This window comes from Nothobranchius furzeri, chromosome 2 (assembly GCF_043380555.1).
Source record: "Nothobranchius furzeri strain GRZ-AD chromosome 2, NfurGRZ-RIMD1, whole genome shotgun sequence".
Classification (NCBI taxonomy): Eukaryota; Metazoa; Chordata; class Actinopteri; order Cyprinodontiformes; family Nothobranchiidae; genus Nothobranchius; species Nothobranchius furzeri.
Window position 1 is genome coordinate 99,941,970 of NC_091742.1, and position 20,466 is coordinate 99,962,435.

The 20,466-nt window shown below is 43.8% G+C and overlaps 1 long non-coding RNA gene across 1 annotated transcript; it reads left to right on the plus strand.

Annotated features, from left to right (window-relative positions):
- Positions 1–3,655: 3,655 nt before the first annotated feature.
- LOC139066254 (uncharacterized) lies at positions 3,656–6,923 on the plus strand. The gene is made up of 2 exons (XR_011519178.1): positions 3,656–5,947; positions 6,677–6,923. It is a non-coding gene; the product is annotated as an uncharacterized lncRNA (long non-coding RNA).
- The last annotated feature ends 13,543 nt before the right edge of the window (positions 6,924–20,466 follow it).

Genomic DNA, 20,466 nt, shown 5'->3' on the forward strand with positions numbered 1-20,466 from the left:
AGCATATGAACTTACATTATGCACAAATATCTAGGATATTAATGCAATCGTTCATACACCAACTGTCTTGGTCTATATTTTAATCCAAAGATTAATGTTTAATTTAAGATAATTAAATATAATAGCAAAAGGTTATTTACTGAATCAGAAGTTAGGAATCTTTGCTTATTCAATAACCAAAATATATACACCATTCTGTGTTTGATTTCAAAGAAGAGTCAGGTTTTTAAAAGTTAAGAATTTATTACTGACACTTTTAAAAATGACAATTTGAAACAGCTTGATATTAAAACTTGTTATTAAACAAACCTGTGTCTGGATGGACAGGGCCGGCTCTAGGTAATTTGGTGCCCAAGGCGAGAGTGCCCATGTGCCCCCCCCCCCCCCCCCGTGCCCACCCAAACCCAAGTCCACCCACCCACCACACATTGGAAAAAGCAACTCCACAGTGATTCCTTAGTTACTAATTTTTTATTTTAAATACTCACACAGCAACTCTTTAAAGTCAACAGCCTGAAGAATAAATGTAAGCTTGAAAGATAAGTAACCTGAGAATATTACAATAACCAACAACTCAAAATGTTGAGCAAATGTCATGGGGGGGGGGGGGGGGGGTGCAAAATCAACAGCAGCATTAAACTGTGCAATCAAAAGCAAAACTCAAACATCAAAGTGTCATCATAAAGAAAGTTCTACTTTCCATTTTGTTCAACTGCTGTGGCCAGTCAGCAGGATCCATGGGGCCAGCAGCTCACACATGTTCACACACATCTGTTGAAGCTGATGATGGTGTCTCTTCAGGCTGTTGGAGTGGAGCACTGAGTCTGCTGGTGTTGGGTTCTTCTTCTGTGAGAAAATACACACACACACACACACACACACACACACACACACAAAGTAACTTAACCCTCTGATGCATGAATTAAGAACAGCGCCACTTTCATGTTCAGTATTCCTCGGTCATGTGCAGTGATGCTTTTCATTATTTTTAATGTTACTGGACTTTTTATTTTATTGATCTTTTTTCATCTGTTCTATGAAAACATGAATAAAATGATCAAAAACAGGTGGAAGTGGGGAATATTTGAAAAAACTTATGTCTCACTCTCAGGTGCTCTTCAGCATCAGATAAATGTAGAACATGAGGAAGAAGAACCGGTGATCTGAGGCACTCTGAGGTTTTCATTTATTAAACAAGGAAACACCGACGCGTTTCGGTACGACCTTCTTCAGGACATAAACCTTTATACCTTGAAGATGACTCACTATGTCACAAAAACTAACGTCCATCCTTTTTTACAAATTTACAGCCTAATTGACAATAACATCTTAAGGAGACAATTTCAGATGTGTGTGTTCAGATTATTTAATATTCTCAATGCTAAATCAATGCTGCACTGATTGTGCCAAAAACAAGTGTCTGGTGTGGATTTAAATAAATTAATTTTACATATCGATATATGTGATAAGCCGTTTAATTTGAAAAAGCCCGTTTCTACTGCTGATTACAAATAGCCTAACAAGTAACTTACTCACCTGGTTCTAGATGCTGAGACTGTAGCTCAGTAAATGTGCTGCTGCTGCGTGATGCCTGGATGAAGACGCTGCAGCGTAAACAAGAAAGAGACGCCATAAGATGTCATGCTGTGTTTAGGCTGTTCTCACTCCCCGCCGGGCCCGGCGGCAGCGGGGGAGTCCCCGCCACGGCCGCGGCGGTGCCGCCCGCCCGACGTGAAGGACAAAGTTGAAATTTTGCTACACCCACACCTAACGTTCTTCTGATATACAAATATTAAATTCATATTGTATGCGTACTTAAAACTTGAAACAACGTTCATAAAAGGCTGCAATCAAGCTCCAAAAACCAGTAAAAAATCTTACATTCTTCATCATCACAGTGAGACTCAACATTGTCTCACTGCATCTGGACACGACGATTCAAAAGTAAAATGAATGGGTTAAAGTTACAGATACTGTATTGTGTGTGTAAACAGCTAGCGAGGGTCCGTCCGTGGACCGTGCGTGGCAGGAGAGGCAGTTAGCTACAATGCTAACGCAAAAAGTTCCTTTGCAAAACTTATAAAGTCTACATACCTCTGCTTTGGGCCCGTTTTTATTCTTCTTCCTTCCTTCGCTTTGGGAATGCTGATCCCGATGGCTTAGGTGTTGTTTTCATCGTAAAATATCAAAAGTTTAAAAGCAACTACAACAGGATGTCCTTCTGTGCTACCCACACACGTGATCTATGGCACCCTTAACGGTCAAATGCTTCAGAGCGGTGGCTCAAGCGGGAGCTCGAAATGCAGCCAGATCATTAGAATTTAAATATTGATGTTTTAATTTCATGTCATTTCAGAGGGGAATTTTGAGTGTGTAGAGAGCGCATTTCATATAACAAACATAAACTTAATAAACTTTTTATTTTGCACCCTGTTCATCAGATGGAGCCCCAGAGGGCCGCCTGTCAGCAAAGCCGGTGTCGGTACAGGATCTGCTCGGGTGCAAAATTGGCTCGGGGTCCGTCGACTGCCGATGACGTCTAAGTAGTTGATTGGCTGAACATTACGGAAGTTACGTAATCACGTTACGTTGTTATCACGTTACGTTGGTCCAGGCAAATCTTTCTGTTGGAAAGATGGACAACTTTTACAAAGAAATCCATCATTACCTCTTTGAAAATACACTTTTAGCATAGAGCTGCATGTATATTAGCAGGGCCAGATTAAGACTTTGTTGTACCCTGGGCAACAATATTCAAGGGCCCCATCATCACGACCCAAGGATCACCATAATATGGTCACATACAGAATATTTTACTGTAATATGCAGTAAATATACTCAATGCTTGAATGCCTGACATCACGTAACCCGCTCAGGGTAACCTTTGACCCACCTTGTGTGGACTGACCAATGAGGAGAGGGTCTTAACTTGAGGCCGTCTCTTCATTGGTCAGTCTGCATGAGACTGACTCTCAACTGACGTTCAGTCGTAGGCAGCGAAGCGTCTCTGTGCAGCGCAAAAGCCCGGGTGGACAGTTTGTTTAATATAGGGTGATCATATTTCCATTTCCAAACAAGAGGACAGGGGATCTGTGCCTATGACGTCACTATGGCAACGCCACACAAACCACGCTGGGACCCATTTTTTGTAAGAACTACATTAATATCAGATTCTGTCAATAAAAGGGCTCTAAAACAATTCATATGTAAATATTTAGCATGTTTATTGCAAAATCTCATTTTTCTGCTTTAGTGCTGCAACAAGGTTTTATTAATAATAAATTATTATACCTTTTGTTTTACTACAGCATCGGTAAGCTTCCTGTGCACAGATTATTAAGGATGCTTGTTTCAGCTGTGAGATTAGACGATAGGGTCAATGAAAACATAAGTTGTCCCACACTCCATGGAAACGTTCAGAGAATCCACAAATAGTGGCTTTCAAATGGTTTTGTTACTTTTTACAAGTTTAGAAAAGCAGCAGATGAGACAGCGTGCCTGATAATTTAGTTTTTCATCTATTAATATTAGAACATGTCAGTAATGTCTGAGGGGCTTTTATAAACACTGTATAACTAATACTCCTGGAGAGGTTATGAATTACACAGAGGCTTCTGGGGAGCCCAGTTATGGGGGGGGGGGGGGGGGGGGGGGGGGGGGGGGCATTTTGCCTTGGACCCCAAAATGTCTTGAAACGACCCTGGGTGTGTGACTGAGTTTTGAGGGTGATCTGAATTGTATCAGATGTATAAATATTACATGTGTGTAACTTATTGTTTTATACTGGTAAAAACGTGTAGTGGAGATAAATCTACCTACATTTTACTTTTCAACACTTTGTTTACTTGTTTTTTTTAACTATTTCCTGTCCTGTCTGTCTCTCATCTTCCTGCATCTCCTCTAAACTCTCCAGAAAATCTGCTGCCTGGATTCTTACTTTTTCACCTCAGCAGTTACTTCTGAGCAGATCAAAGGGATCTCCTGACCGCAAAGCGCAGAGCGCGTTTCGATGCTGCGTCAGTGAGGTGACATCACCGCAGCACAGGTGATGAGCTCCGCAGTAGCAGAGCGCTTCAGGCACAAATAAGACAGAAAATAGAGAACATGTGCGGACATGAACGATTGTGTGCTAATTATAGTTTTTTGGTTGTGCCACTTTGAGAATGGACCGTGCGCTGGAAGCAGCTGCCTGGAGCGCTGCGCAACAACGATCAGCGCGCTGTGCCGCTCTCTGTGCTCTCTGCTCAAAAGAGTCCATAAATAATGTAATATAGGTAGAAAACGGCTCCCCTGGATGTGTAGGATATACAGTTCCCCCATAATTCGATCTCTGCTCCTGGATGAAAAACCGGACATTTTCATCAATACAAGAACCCCCCCCCCCGGACGCCCGAATAGAGAGTGAAAAGTAGACATGTCTGGGGAAAACAGGACGTATGGTCACCCTAGTTTAATATAAAGCGGGAGATTACAGATACAGTACTTTGCTCGTGCCCTTGCTCCCCTGGGCCCTTTAGAGTTCGTGGGCCCTGGACAATTGCCCAGTTGCCCGTATGGTTAATCCGGCCTTGACCCACTGACAAGCCGACTCTGATCATTGGCAGCTCCATAGTCAGAAACGTGGCATTAGAGGCTCCAGCAACCATAGTTAAATGTTTACCTGGGGCCAGAGCGGGCGACATTAAATCTTATCTGAAACTGCTGGCTAAGGATAAGCGTAAATACAGTAAGATTGTTATTCACGCTGGCGGTAACGACACCAGATTACGCCAATCGGAGGTCACTAAAATTAATGTTGCTTCGGTGTGTAAGTTTGCCAAAACAATGTCGGACTCCGTAATTTTCTCTGGCCCCCTGCCTGATCGGACCAGTGACGACATGTTTAGCCGCATGCTGTCCTTCAACCGCTGGCTGTCTAGGTGGTGTCCTGAAAACAACGTGGGCTACATTGATAATTGGAAAACTTTTTGGGGAAAACCTGGTCTGATGCGGAGAGACGGCATCCATCCCTCTTTGGATGGTACAGCTCTTCTTTCTAGGAACATGGCCAGTTTTATTAGTCCTCCATGACTACCCAGGGTCCAGACCAGGAAGCAGAGTCGTAGTTTAACACACCCCTCTGCAGCTTCTGTACTGTTACCCACCCACTACCCCATAGAGACAGTGTCCTGCCCACGGCCAAAACCACACAGATTAAATATCAGGCTTAGTAAAGCAAACCATGGAAATCTCATAAATATTAGAACAAATTCAACTGAGCAGAAGACTAGAAAAATTAAATGTGGGTTGTTGAACATTAGATCCATTTTTTCTAAGACTTTGTTAGCTACCAAAACCAAATGATTTAAAGATGCATTTCCTTTGGTTACTGTCATGGTCTGCATCTCCCCTCATGTGTCTCCTTGTGTTCTCCATCCCTCTCTAGGTTCTCCTTTTGTGTCTCCTAGCGCTCTCATGTGTCTCCTGGTGTTCCCCATTTGCCCCCAGATAGAGCTGAAACAACTAATCGATTTAATCGATTATAATCGATTATTAAAATAGTTAACAACTTTTTTAGTCATCGATTAGTTGTTTAATAATCATATTTTACCGCATAAAGTCTATTTTTTACCACAATCTGACATCGGTTACAAGCTGTTAAATTTGCCGCCAGTGTGTGGCAGTAATGAGCCACTGATCTACCAGTGGAGCCGTAGAAGAAGAAATGAGCCAATGGGTGCCCTCGGTTTTCATGACGTATCACGTTACTGACGCTCATCTTGCTGTGAGAAAATGGCGGAACAAGAGGAAATACGGAAGAAAAATAGAAGCGACAAAACTGAAGAGAAACCCCGGACAAAAACCTCACGAGTATGGGAGCACATTTGAGACGAAAGCATGTGGGGGCTGATGCAGCAGAGGAAGAGCACCGCGGTCAAGTGAGCCGTCATTTGGAAGAGCCAGCCCGGTAAGTAACAGAAAATAAACAAGCTGGACTTAGTGTTTTAGCTGAGTTCGTTATAGTGGATGTTAAACATGTTTTTTTGCCGCGTCAGTCTGCGGTGTTCTACTTCTGATTGACTAGATGCAATCGTGAATCTCCTCCGTGTTGTGTATCATGCGCTTGCCAAATTTAGCACGTCTGTTTATAAGAATGTTCTCGTTAAGAGAAAAACGGCACAAACCCATAACTATGTTCCTCATTCAAAAAAGGACAACTCCGCGGAGAAAAATATACAGACAAGCTGTGTCCAGGTGAATATAACGCGGCATAGTTGTACACTTTCAATTTTTAAATACAGGAGAAATTCAGAAAAAGTCATTTTTTTACTATTAAAAGGCTGTTTTACTATCTAACGCTGTAAAACGCCTCACAACACATTTTTATCATGTTTCTTAAACAGTATTACACAAAATAAACATTTTTCACATTTCTCTGGCTAATTTAAACACTCCCGACTCAAAGTAAAAACCTCATGAGCTTCTTACTTAGAGCTTTTTAATAGTAAAAATGTTTTACTTTTTTTCTGAATATCTCCTGTTGCGGGCTATTTTGTAGAACGTAACCCTCAAAATAAATGATCACTGTATATTGTTAATTAATTCAAATAATATAATATTGATTTAGTGTTGTAGTGTGTGTGCTGCTTTATTTTATATGTGTACTTATTTCAGTCTATTTGTGTTTCTTATGCAGAAAAAAACAAGCAACGATGGACAACTACATGGGGAAGAAGACACTCACCCCCCAGCAATTCATACCACTTACAAACTCTATTCTAAACATGCTGGTAAAAGACATGAGGCCACTATCCATGGTGGAAGGAGCAGGCTTCCAGCTAATGCTAAAAATTATTCTGGACTGATATTTTGCACTGTTTAGCTCATTTTATACTGCTGACTGTGTTCATGTGCAATAAAATAGATTGCAGTCAACTGCACAATTCTCTTATGTTTTTTTGTTCTTAACTGAAATGCATCCATCACTTGTATAGGTTAAATAGCTAAACAATAACAAACCGATTAATCGATTAATCGAAAAAATAATCGACAGATTAATCGATTATGAAAATAATCGTTAGTTGCAGCCCTACCCCCAGATCTTCTGCCTTCTAGGTTTCCCTCCTCAGATATTCCCCTCCTGTGCTCCCGTGGCCCCCTGCAGTCACGCCCCTGTAGTTTTTCTTTCCGTAGTGTTTTCCTTTAGTTTCAGATTCCCCCCTTGAATATTAGTTATGTTTGTCTGCCCTTCTGGTCTTTAGGTTTTTCTCCTAGGTCATTTTCTTTAGCTGCAGCTGTTCATATTATTAGTCTCTCTAGTGTGTTTTTCCCATCAGTGTTTGAGCCCCCCCCCCCCCCCCCCCCCGATTATTAAGTTATGTTCCCTGCTCTTATTGTCTTCAGGTTTTATTCTTAGGTCATGTCAGTTTCCTCCCTGATTAGTAATTGAGTTCACCTGGTCTCTCTCTCCCCACACACCTGCAATTCATCTCCCTCTCATCCTCCCCAGTGTATATAACCCTGTCTGTGTCTCTATGTGTTGTCGGCCCATTGTTCTTGTCAGTCTCGTCTCGTTCCTGTTCCTAGCTTCCAGTGTTTCTAGTTCTCTAGTGTTTTTGATGACTCCGTTTAGATTTTTTATTTTTGGCTCACTGCCTTTGGATTACTACCTTAATAAAGGATTTTTACTTTATCCTCCACCTCTGCCTCGTTCCTCTGGTATCTGCATCTTGGGTCCTAAAACATCCTCCTACACCAACTCGTGACAGAATGGACCAACCATCCAGGACCCAGCAGAGACTCCAGATGTACAGATACGATGGTGATCCTGAGACCTGCTGGACTTTTATTCAGGACTGTGCTGGCTGCCTGGACTTAAATTCTTCTGAATTCAACAAGGTGTCTTTCATGGTGCTTTGCCTGGGAGGCAAAGCTCTGCGGTGGGCCACCAGCTACTTCGACCATCACCCCATAACAGATGTCTCCTTTTGGCGCTTTGCGAAGGACCTATTATTAACCTTCGGCTCCACTCCACCACCACCTTCCGTCAGTATCTCCACGACCCGGATTTACCAAACCTCCCTACCCTCACCCGGTCCGGACAGCACCACCTCTCCATCTCCGGTGGGCTGTCAATCCTCATCTCCATCTGTTTCAGCCGGCACCATCGCGGAACCTTCGATGGGCCGAGCCACCACACCTCCACCAGGTCCAGTTGGCATTGCCGGCGTTATCCCCGCACCTCCTAGGAGCTGTACTCGTCGCAGACGTCACCACCATCACCAGCAGTCCCCAGAGTTGTGCCACCTATCCAAGAGGCCCCTGCAACCTCAGCCCGAGCCCCTTCCATTAACCAGCAGATCATCCACTCGTCGTCGACGTCACCACCAACACCAGCAGTCTCCTGAAGCCAGAGCTGTGCCGCCTGTCCAAGAGGCCCCTGCTCTGCAGTCCAAGTCTGAGCTCCACCTGCCTTCACCGTATCCAGTCCCAGAGGCCGCACCTCAGCCTGTCCAAGAGCCTCCGGTCCTGCCCGTCCACGAGGTTCCGGTCCCGCCCGTCCACGAGGTTCTGGTGTGTCTAGTGGTATTTGTTAGAACCTCCAGCCCCAAGATCAAGTGAACCCTGTGTAACAAACAAACAATGTGAGTGTTTTAATTGAATAAGGAAAACATTTTTATACCCAGGTTTCTTTCTCGTCTGTTCTTATCTTTTTCTCTTAGCTTCTTAAAGGGAGTTGCGAAGCATAGCAAGTTAAAACATAACAGGAAGCAGAGTAAATGTACATATATTCCTATTATGCAATGTGTTTTGAGGTGAAGTCACAGTAGGGTTGTGATTTGGTGGGAACTTTACTGCCAGAATTTCAGTTTGTGTATTTTATTTTGCAATATGCACACTGTTTGTTACATTGGTCTTTTATTGTGAAGGGTTCTCATGTAGGAACACATTTTCAATGTGTTGGTTCCGGTGGTGCAAAAAAGAGATGCACGCTCATGAGAGGTTCAAGCATGGACTGTTAAACATAGAAGTTCAGAGATTTTTCTTTTAAGATACTTATTTCTGCCTTTAAGCCCGGGTCAGCCAACGAGGTATGTTTTATGTATCATAAGTGTCATTTTTTGTTGCTTCTTACCGTATTCTGTCTCACTGCATTTATGTGTTGTTTTAGTTCCACCGTGGCACCATACTGAAGAACTTGATGCTGTAACCACAAGATTTACTACCAGTTAGTCGAGTTCATGCCATCAGTGACAGAACTCTTTATTGACGTAAAGAAAAACATTAAAGAAAGGGCAGAAGTAAAACAGCAGGAATGATCCTTGTAGATTGTACATCCTCGATACAAGTGCTGCATCCCACGTTGTTGTCCTTTACCCTAGATCGGGGTCGCTTCCAGCCCATGAGCCAACACTTCCTGTCCTGGAAACCACAAATTGCGGCCATCAAGATGTAAATGTTGCTTAGAAATAAATGCTGATAATTAGCTTAAACAGCACGCCGGCATCAGGGAGGCTTAGGTTGTTTATAAGGTTAGATCATGGTGGTAATGTACCACAGTCGTGTCCTTTTTACAAAACATTGTGTGATGGCTGTTTAAAGGGGGTATGGGGATGGTCCATCTTTAGCATTTGTGTTTCTGTGCTTACGATCCGTGTTCGGTTGTAGTCCAGTACATGGTTTTCCCTTGTGCAGTGGTCTGTTCCAGCTGATTTCTTTTGTGTACTTTCTGCTTCTTGTTTCGCTGCTCTTGTGTTTCTTTGATCTTTATGATCTTTATTTCACTTTACTATGTTCTATTTTCATGTGTTGAGTTTAGGAATGAAACGATTCATTGAACGATTCAAATGGTTTGATTCATTAAGTTCATCGAGTCATTTCTCACTGATTCAAAGGTTGGTTAATTGTGCGCACCACAGTCTGAACACATTTACTGGTGCACCATGAGATGGTCTAGGTGCTGTGGAGGAAAAAAGAGAAACCAGCAAAGACAGAAACGACTGGAAATGGAAGAAATGGTTTATTTATAGAGCGCCTTTCACAGATATAAATCACAAAGCGTTGTACAACATGATAAAGATCAGGGCAAATTCCTCTAACCAATAAAAACATCAGAAAAACAATAGCAGTGATAAAGTAGAAAATAAAATCATGAGTATAAACAAAGTGAAGGTGTGAACCCGAACAAAGCCATCATTCTGAAACATTTAGGGAGGGAACGCCTGGATGAAAAGGTGAGTTTTTAGATGATTTTTAAAGACGTCTACAGTGTTAGAGAGAGAGATTTGAAGGCAGACTGTTCCAAAGTCTGGGTGCAATAGTCTGAAAGGCCCCGCCCCCTTTGGTTTTCAGTCTGGTTCGAGGAACAGCCAGGAGGTTTTCAGATGTGGATCTAAGGTTCTGAGAGGAGGTGTGTGCGGATAAAAGCTCAGATAGGTAGCTTGGAGCCTGGTTGTTAAGCGCTCTATAGGTCAGGACTAAAACTTTAAACTGTATTCTATATTCTACCGGGAGCCAGTGGAGGGACTGTAAAACTGGAGTGATGTGAGCTCGTCTGCTGGATTTGGTTAGGAGTCTGGCTGCTGCATTTTGGATGGCTTGAAGGCGTGAGAGGGAGGTTTTGCTGAGACCAGTAAAAAGAGCGTTACAGTAGTCTAAGCGTGATGACACAAAGGCATGGATGAGTTTTTCCAGATCTGCAGTAGAAACCAGTTTACGGACTTTTGAAATGTTTCTCAGTTGGATGAAACAAGAGCAGGAGATGGTTTTGACGTGTGAGTCTAAACTTAAAGCTGGATCAAAAATAACTCCTAGGTTTCTAATGTTGGCCTTGGCTGATGGGAAAAAAGGAAAAAATGGTCCTAAGTTTGGGATCAAGAGTTGAACTACGGGCAGATTGGCTAATGCTAAGCTAGCGTGTTGCACGCTCACGATTACGTGGAGTTCCAAAAAAAGTGATGGTTGTGAATATCTCTTCAAGCGGAAGAAAAATCCCCACCAGCTTGTTGTGTGGATGTGTGCAGCTGCTACCTGGAGTCAGGTTGTTGCTGCTGAGAGTCGGCAACTGGAGTCTGCTCCAGACACCGCAGCAGGGCTGTAGCAAGCAGCTGTAGCATGTAATTCACAAATGCTTCCATATTTCAATACAGCTTAGTCTGGATTATGTTGCCAACCTGTACATAATACAATAGATAAGCCACCATTACATTGTTACTGGTAGTTATTACATGTTGTTATAATTTCCAGAAGCTTGCTGCTGAACACGTGACTGAAATACATAAATTGTACTGATTATATGTGACTTTAGATATGTTTAGACTAGGAAGAGTGATGGTAAACCTTCACTAAACGTCATGAGTGATGAAGGAAGCCATAGAGATAAGGAGACGTGGATGCGGGACCATGAACAGAGACGATGGGGTCTACACATTGGATCGTGCATGGGACTGTGTCATCAGTGAGGGGAGAGCGGGCAGCAGAGGGCGACGTCCTCTGCTGCCCGCGGATAAACTGAGTAGGAAGTGACGCCACCATCAGAGTCAGCTCTGAGGAAGTTTACAGCCACGAACAAAACTGTCAGCAAGGTAAGAAAAACTTTTCTGTGTTTTAAAAAGAACCAAAAATGCAACGTCATACTAAAACAAGTCACTTTAGTGTTAACCCTCTCAGGCTCAAAATAAGTCTTGATAAAAGGACGAACAACTAAGTCCTTCAGGGGAACTTCTGAGTTAAAAATACTCATGAAGTACATATGTGGAGTAACCAGGTAGGTAGGTTTTTACGTTGCTAATCTGCAACGCCTGCCTCCAGAGGGTTAAACAAATTATTAAATCTGAAATCAGCTTTAGTCTTCAGTTTGTTCTCAATGTGCATGGCATAACGGATGGTGGCCCTCGCTAGTTTAGAAACTCTGGATACGGCCCTGCTACTGTCTCTCATCAGAAGCGCACGCGAAGCACCGCAGCTAGAGAGGAAGAAGCCTGTGGTTTTTCAAAATAAGGTAAAAAAAATTTAACATTTCATGATATTTTAATTATTTCAAACTGTGTGTGTGTGTGTGTGTGTGTGTGTGTGTGTGTGTGTGTGTGTGTGTGTGTGTGTGTGTGTGTGTGTGTGTGTGTGTGTGTATTTTCTCACAGAAGAAGAACCCAACACCAGCAGACTCAGTGCTCCACTCCAACAGCCTGAAGAGACACCATCATCAGCTTCAACAGATGTGTGTGAACATGTAGGAGCTGCTGGCCCCATGGATCCTGCTGACTGGCCACAGCAGTAGAACAAAATGGAAAGTAGAACTTTCTTTATGATGACACTTTGATATTTGAGTTTTGCTTTTGATTGCACAGTTTAATGCTGCTGTTGATTTTGCATCCTCCCTCCAATGATGTTTGCTCAACATTTTGAGTTGTTGGTTATTGTAATATTCTCAGGTTACTTATCTTTCAAGCTGACATTTATTCTTCAGGCTGTTGACTTTAAAGAGTTGCTGTGTGAATATTTAAAATAAAAAATTAGTAACTAAGGAATCACTGTGGAGTTGCTTTTTCCAATGTGTGGTGGTCGGGTGGACTTGGGTTTGGGTGAGAGGCGTGCAGGCACGTGGGGGGGGGGGGGGGGGGCACATGGGCACTCTCGCCTTGGGCGCCAAATTACCTAGAGCCGGCCCTGCGGGTTGCGATTTGTTGTGGTTGGACTTTTATGTTGAAGAGCTGTTCTTGGCCGGCTGTGTGCAGAGTTCCGGTTCGGTTGTTTAGAAGAAAACGAGCTAGTGTGATCGGAGATCGTTAACGGTGTTTCTGCTGGAGTTAAGACGTGGGCTGCGGCCAACAGTAACCCGGAATAAAGATCCGAAACGGAAACAACAAGTTGGAGTCATTAGCATCTCTTAGAAAAGGCAAAAGTGTGTTTTATAGGTGTGGTGGCTTTTGTTGAGCCGTGGCGGTGCGACACGAACTAGTTTAGCCCAGCAGAAAGGCCCCGCGGCTGGCTGGACCCAGCTCGACACAGCAGCAGAGCGGTAAGCTTCATATCACTCTAAAATGTCGGCTAACTTTACTGTACACGTTCATTTACGGGCATTAGCAGCGTGCTAGCATTAGCATCCCACCTGCTAACGCTAGCACAACATGCTAGTAAAGTTAGCACCCAGATTAATGTGGATTCGGACGATTTTCGTGGAATAAATCGTGATCTGGGAATTGTGATGAACGCCTTTTTACACCAGATGATAACCTTCCACTGACTGTAGCAGCAGAGCGCCTGTGTGTGTTACTCCGTGAGTGTGATGTGATGTTAGCATCCAGTAAATAAACCCCACATCAGCTAAAGAGCAGCGCGACTAAACGAGGCTGAAGTTAACCTCCGATTCGGGAAACGGCTAAAGGGCCGTTACACACAATTTTTCTCTACTCTGACCTTATTTAATCTCCTCTTCCTCAAAAACTACAACACCCACACTATTCAGACCTGTTCTAGAATATTCTACTATAAAAGCAGATCAAATTAAACAGTATAGGATTTGTGGTCCTTTCCCTGATTTGTGAAACTTCAACAAAGCCTGATTTATGGGGGTTTTCAGCATCTGGCCAACGATGGAACAGCTGTAGCTCAAAAACTACAACAGACACGCTGTTAAACCTGTTCTAGATTATTCTACAATAGCAGATTGCATACAACCCTGTTTTGGATTTGTGAAACTAGGGCTGCACGATATTAGGAAAACCTGCGATATTCGATAACAGTGCTTAATATTGCGATATCGATATTACTCACGATAAATGAACAAATACTAAAGTATGCAGTGTTGATGTTGTCTGGCGTGTGACGTCTGCTCTGGGTTCAAAGCAAACAAAAACTAATGCATGAATTCCATTACAACATAACATTTTTATTGCAAACATATGCAGCTGCACCTGCTACTGTATTAGCAGCTGCACCTGCTACTGTATTAGCAGCTGCACCCGCTACTGTATTAGCAGCTGCACCTGCTACTGTATTAGCAGCTGCACCCGCTACCGTATTAGCAGCTGCACCTGCTACTGTATTAGCAGCTGCACCCGCTACTGTATTAGCAGCTGCACCTGCTAATGTATTAGCAGCTGCTCCCGCTACCGTATTAGCAGCTGCACCTGCTACTGTATTAGCAGCTGCACCCGCTACTGTATTAGCAGCTGCACCTGCTACTGTATTAGCAGCTGCACCCGCTACCGTATTAGCAGCTGCACCTGCTACTGTATTAGCAGCTGCACCCGCTACTGTATTAGCAGCTGCACCTGCTAATGTATTAGCAGCTGCACCTAATACAGTATTAGCAGCTGCACCTGCTACTGTATTAGCAGCTGCACCTGCTACCGTGTTAGCAGCTGTGCCTGCTAATGTATTAGCAGCTGCACCCGCTACTGTATTAGCAGCTGCACCTGCTACCGTGTTAGCAGCTGCGCCTGCTAATGTATTAGCAGCTGCACCTGCTACCGTATTAGCAGCTGTACCTGCTATCGTATTAGCAGCTGCACCTAATACAGTATTAGCAGCTGCACCTGCTACTGTATTAGCAGCTGCACCTGCTACCGTGTTAGCAGCTGCACCTGCTACCGTGTTAGCAGCTGCACCCGCTACTGTATTAGCAGCTGCACCTGCTACTGTATTAGCAGCTGCACCCGCTACCGTATTAGCAGCTGCACCTGCTACTGTATTAGCAGCTGCACCCGCTACTGTATTAGCAGCTGCACCTGCTAATGTATTAGCAGCTGCACCTAATACAGTATTAGCAGCTGCACCTGCTACTGTATTAGCAGCTGCACCTGCTACCGTGTTAGCAGCTGCGCCTGCTAATGTATTAGCAGCTGCGCCCGCTACTGTATTAGCAGCTGCACCTGCTACCGTGTTAGCAGCTGCGCCTGCTAATGTATTAGCAGCTGCACCTGCTACCGTATTAGCAGCTGTACCTGCTATCGTATTAGCAGCTGCACCTGCTACCGTATTAGCAGCTGCACCTGCTACCGTATTAGCAGCTGCACCTGTTACCGTATTAGCAGCTGCACCCGCTACCGTATTAGCAGCTGCACCTGCTACCGTGTTAGCAGCTGCACCTGCTACCGTGTTAGCAGCTGCACCTGCTACCGTGTTAGCAGCTGCACCTGCTACCGTATTAGCAGCTGCACCTGCTACCGTATTAGCAGCTGCACCCGCTACTGTATTAGCAGCTGCACCTGCTACCGTGTTAGCAGCTGCACCTGCTACTGTATTAGCAGCTGCACCTGCTACCGTGTTAGCAGCTGCACCTGCTACTGTATTAGCAGCTGCACCCGCTACTGTATTAGCAGCTGCACCTGCTACCGTGTTAGCAGCTGTACCTGCTACTGTATTAGCAGCTGCACCCGCTACTGTATTAGCAGCTGTACCTGCTACTGTATTAGCAGCTGTACCTGCTACTGTATTAGCAGCTGCACCTGCTACTGTATTAGCAGCTGTACCTGCTACTGTATTAGCAGCTGCACCTGCTACTGTATTAGCAGCTGTACCTGCTACCGTATTAGCAGCTGTACCTGCTACCGTATTAGCATCTGTACCTGCTACCGTATTAGCAGCTGCACCTGCTACCGTGTTAGCAGCTGCACCTGCTACCGTGTTAGCAGCTGCACCTGCTACTGTATTAGCAGCTGCACCCGCTACTGTATTAGCAGCTGTACCTGCTACTGTATTAGCAGCTGCACCTGCTACTGTATTAGCAGCTGCACCTGCTACCGTATTAGCAGCTGTACCTGCTACTGTATTAGCAGCTGCACCTGCTACTGTATTAGCAGCTGCACCTGCTACCGTGTTAGCAGCTGCACCTGCTACTGTATTAGCAGCTGTACCTGCTACTGTATTAGCAGCTGCACCTGCTACCGTATTAGCAGCTGCACCTGCTACTGTATTAGCAGCTGCACCCGCTACTGTATTAGCAGCTGTACCTGCTACTGTATTAGCAGCTGCACCTGCTACCGTATTAGCAGCTGCACCTGCTACTGTATTAGCAGCTGCACCCGCTACTGTATTAGCAGCTGTACCTGCTACTGTATTAGCAGCTGTACCTGCTACTGTATTAGCAGCTGCACCTGCTACCGTGTTAGCAGCTGCACCCACTACTGTATTAGCAGCTGTACCTGCTACTGTATTAGCAGCTGTACCTGCTACTGTATTAGCAGCTGCACCTGCTACCGTATTAGCAGCTGCACCTGCTACTGTATTAGCAGCTGCACCCGCTACCGTATTAGCAGCTGTACCTGCTACTGTATTAGCAGCTGCACCCGCTACTGTATTAGCAGCTGCACCCGCTACTGTATTAGCAGCTGCACCCGCTACTGTATTAGCAGCTGTACCCGCTACTGTATTAGCAGCTGCACCTGCTACCGTATTAGCAGCTGCACCTGCTACTGTATTAGCAGCTGCACCCGCTACTGTATTAGAGGCTGCACCTGCTACTGTATTAGCAGCTGTGCCTGCTACTGTATTAGCAGCTGCACCCGCTACCGTATTAGCAGCTGTGCCTGCTACTGTATTAGCAGCTGCACCCGCTACTGTATTAGCAGCTGCACCTGCTACTGTATTAGCAGCTGTACCTGCTACTGTATTAGCAGCTGCACCTGCTACCGTATTAGCAGCTGCACCTGCTACTGTATTAGCAGCTGCACCTGCTACTGTATTAGCAGCTGCACCCACTACTGTATTAGCAGCTGTACCTGCTACTGTATTAGCAGCTGTACATGCTACCGTATTAGCAGCTGCACCTGCTACCGTATTAGCAGCTGCACCTGCTACCGTATTAGCAGCTGCACCTGCTACCGTATTAGCAGCTGCACCCGCTACTGTATTAGCAGCTGTACCTGCTACTGTATTAGCAGCTGCACCCGCTACTGTATTAGCAGCTGTACCTGCTACTGTATTAGCAGCTGCACCTGCTACCGTATTAGCAGCTGCACCTGCTACCGTATTAGCAGCTGCACCCGCTACTGTATTAGCAGCTGCACCTGCTACTGTATTAGCAGCTGCACCCGCTACCGTATTAGCAGCTGCACCCGCTACTGTATTAGCAGCTGCACCCGCTACTGTATTAGCAGCTGCACCCGCTACTGTATTAGCATCTGCACCCGCTACTGTATTAGCAGCTGCACCCGCTACCGTATTAGCAGCTACACCTGCTACTGTATTAGCAGCTGCACCCGCTACTGTATTAGCAGCTGCACCTGCTAATGTATTAGCAGCAAAACAACAAACTGCATGCATGCAGTTTCTCAGTGACTTTAAAACATCACCTCCACCATAAAACTTTCTCTGATGCTCCAAGTACAGAAAAACATCCCTTACCAGGGTTTTAGAATAATTAAAAACATCATAAAATAAGTTTAAATGTTAAATAATAGTTAACATCACTTAAATGCAACAGCAAATTCTCTCATTGCTACTGAACATTTTCTCCACTTATGTGGTTATGATATAAGGCTGTTGCTGTAACTGGGAAGTGAACTGTGCTGGGCCAAACTAGGAGAATATTAAGATTTTCTGAGGGAAAGAGAAAAACAACTGTTTACCTTTCAGAAGAGGAACTGGCAAAAAACTACATGGAAAATATGTGAAAACGTTTGTTTTTAACCCCAAAATTGAACAAGTTTACCTAGATCTTATTCATCATTATATATATAAAAAATTTTTTCATTTCCATTTAATACTTGTTCAGCTGCTGTTTTGTACAGATATTTTTATTTCTTCATACATTCTTATACATTTACATACTGTGTATTTTGTTGTACAGTTACTTTATTCTCAACTACAACTTATATATATTTTATCTTATTCCTTCCCAGCTAAATTTACCTTTTATTCTAATTTGTATTGTATTGTGTATTTTGTTGTAAAGCTATTCTATTATTCAACTTTAATTCAGATATAATTTACTTTACTCTTTCCCAGTTAAATTGACCCTTCATTTTAATGCGTGGTGTACAGTTTATTTTTATTTTCAACTCTTAGGTCACGAGCAGTTGTGTAAGGCATTTCACTGCATTTTGTACTGTGTATGAATGTGTATGTGACACATAAAAATTGAATTTGAATTTAAAAAGCAGCTCAGATGATGAAACTGCAACTATGATTCTGATAACAAGCTAACAAAGTGAACTAGCTCCTCTAAGATAAGCGGCTAGCAGAGCTTCTGACTGACAGTTTATGTGCAGCAGCAAATCAACTATCCTGATTAACAAGGTTATAAAAGCTCATGAATGAAAAATCACTTTGATGTGTGGGGGAACTTTTCCAGGCCCTCTTTAGCAGGGTGGGACTGGGAGGAGAGTGCTGTAGCCTTTTAGCTGGAAGCTAACCGGAGCCTGGGGCTAACACTAGCGACATGAAGGTGGGTTGGTTCACCGGCACGTGTCGGAGTCAGCCCGGTAAAAATGATTAACGACACCGAGCGGAGTCACGTTCACGTTTGAAAGCAGCAAAGAGTCCAGTAACATCAGCATGAAGTGTGTTTGATAACAGAGCTGTTCTCAGGCTGGGTCTTCCCTAAGGGGAAGGATCCATTTTATGGAGTTGCTTGCTGGTCAGCCAAAAACTGCTGAGTCACTCAGAAACTATGGGTTCCTGTTGCCGGGCAGATTATTCCACCAACCCCCACAGAGACAAATTACATGTCTTATCAGCATACCAGAGCTGGGCTGAAAGGACAACGCCCTGAGACTTACTTTAAAACATGATTACTTAAAAAGAACATTTAAGACAGGAAAATACATTAAAGCTTTAACTCTCACCGACACTCGTCTGCATGAGCGTCAGAAATCTGATCAAATCAGCTGTAAAATAATGAAAACAACAGTAAAAATGCTCCTTTGCTTTTTAGAGTCCACATCCAGAAGGCTGGAGCCGTGTTTCACTGACAGGCTGTCAGGCTAACGCCCTGATGAGCTCAGCTGGGACAAACTGGTCTGATGTTTAGGTAAGTGAAGATCTGCTTCTCCAAGGCCTTGAGATGCTAGTAAAAATAATTTAGCCAGTGCTAATGTTACTGTTCTTCTCCTCTGAGGAACACAGAACGCTCAGATGTTGGAGCTTCACGTCACCTACTGAGGAGCACCAGTAAAGAGACGGCGTCTGGACCAGACCAAAGTGAGTGATGACACTTTAGCCCTACACCTCAGCCTCTAGGAGCCACCCTCATCATCATTAACTCATTCACTGCCATTGGCGACAAAAGTTGTCATTTTAAAAGGAACCCAGGTTACAAAACTCTGTGCTTCTTAAAAGATAAATGTTAGTATCAGTTATATTAAAATGGTGTAAAACCCTTCTTGATGTCTTAATCTTTATAAAATTAGTAAAAATGGTTTAACTCGTAGGTCGCCATTGTTGTTAGCGTCGCACTGCACTCTGGGTAGTGACGTCATATGGTTGTACCTCGGTTGCACCGGCGGCTTTGGGACCCTGTAGTGACTGTTGAGCGACATCAACATTAGGGATGCACCGATCAGGTTTTTTGCTGCCGATCACCGATACCGATATCAAAGAATGCTGATCACCGATACCGATCACCGATACCGATCACGTGGATTGGCCAGAAATTTTCTACAACATTATAATGAGTGCTACAAACTACATAATCTGGGAATAAAGGAAATGTAACCTAATCTAAAATGGTCTGTATTAGGGTTGTCACGGTGTGAAAATTTAACCTCACGTTTACTGTGACCAAAATTACCACGGTTTTCGGTATTATCGCGGTATTTTTTTAAAACGTGCTACATTTTCACACAATTAAATAAACCCTGTATGTCAGGAAATATTGTCCTCAGTTTGTGTCTAAATTTTGCCTAAAATGTGTTATTTTGTAATTATGTTGTTCATTTGTTTACATTTTTCCCCTTTAGCCTTTAAAATACCAATATTTGTCCATAACTTCTTATTTTATGTCTGTTTGATGTCATCATTTTAAAAATATTAGATCAGATGATACTTAGTACTCAAGTAGCCTTCTAATCAGATACATTTTTACCCTTACTTGAGTAATAAACCCTATATCAGGAAAATATCGTCCTCGGTTTGTGGCCTTCCAGTGAGCTTTGCAGATGTGGGAAAATGTCATCAGGCAGTAATCGTTGTTAAATTCATAATTATTCTCGGAGAGAGACCAACTCTTATCTGCCCCTGGGAGCCCCGTAATGCATAGCGTCATTTCAACATGGCGGTGTCCGTGACACGGTTTATATGCAGGTAGCGGCGCTGCGGCTGCTTTATATAGCCACTCGTTGCATTCTCCCTCAACCCAAATCCTCGGATCACGCATTTTAGCTAAAACGCTAACGTTAACTTGCCTTGCGTTGACTGTAGAGTTGTGGGTGATGGTCACGCAGATGTGTCATGAGATTTGAAGCGTTGCTGCCTTTCACAGACACTTTTTCTGCACGTGCTGCAAACAGGATAGTCGTCTTCTATCAACTGTCCCTCGGCATTCTT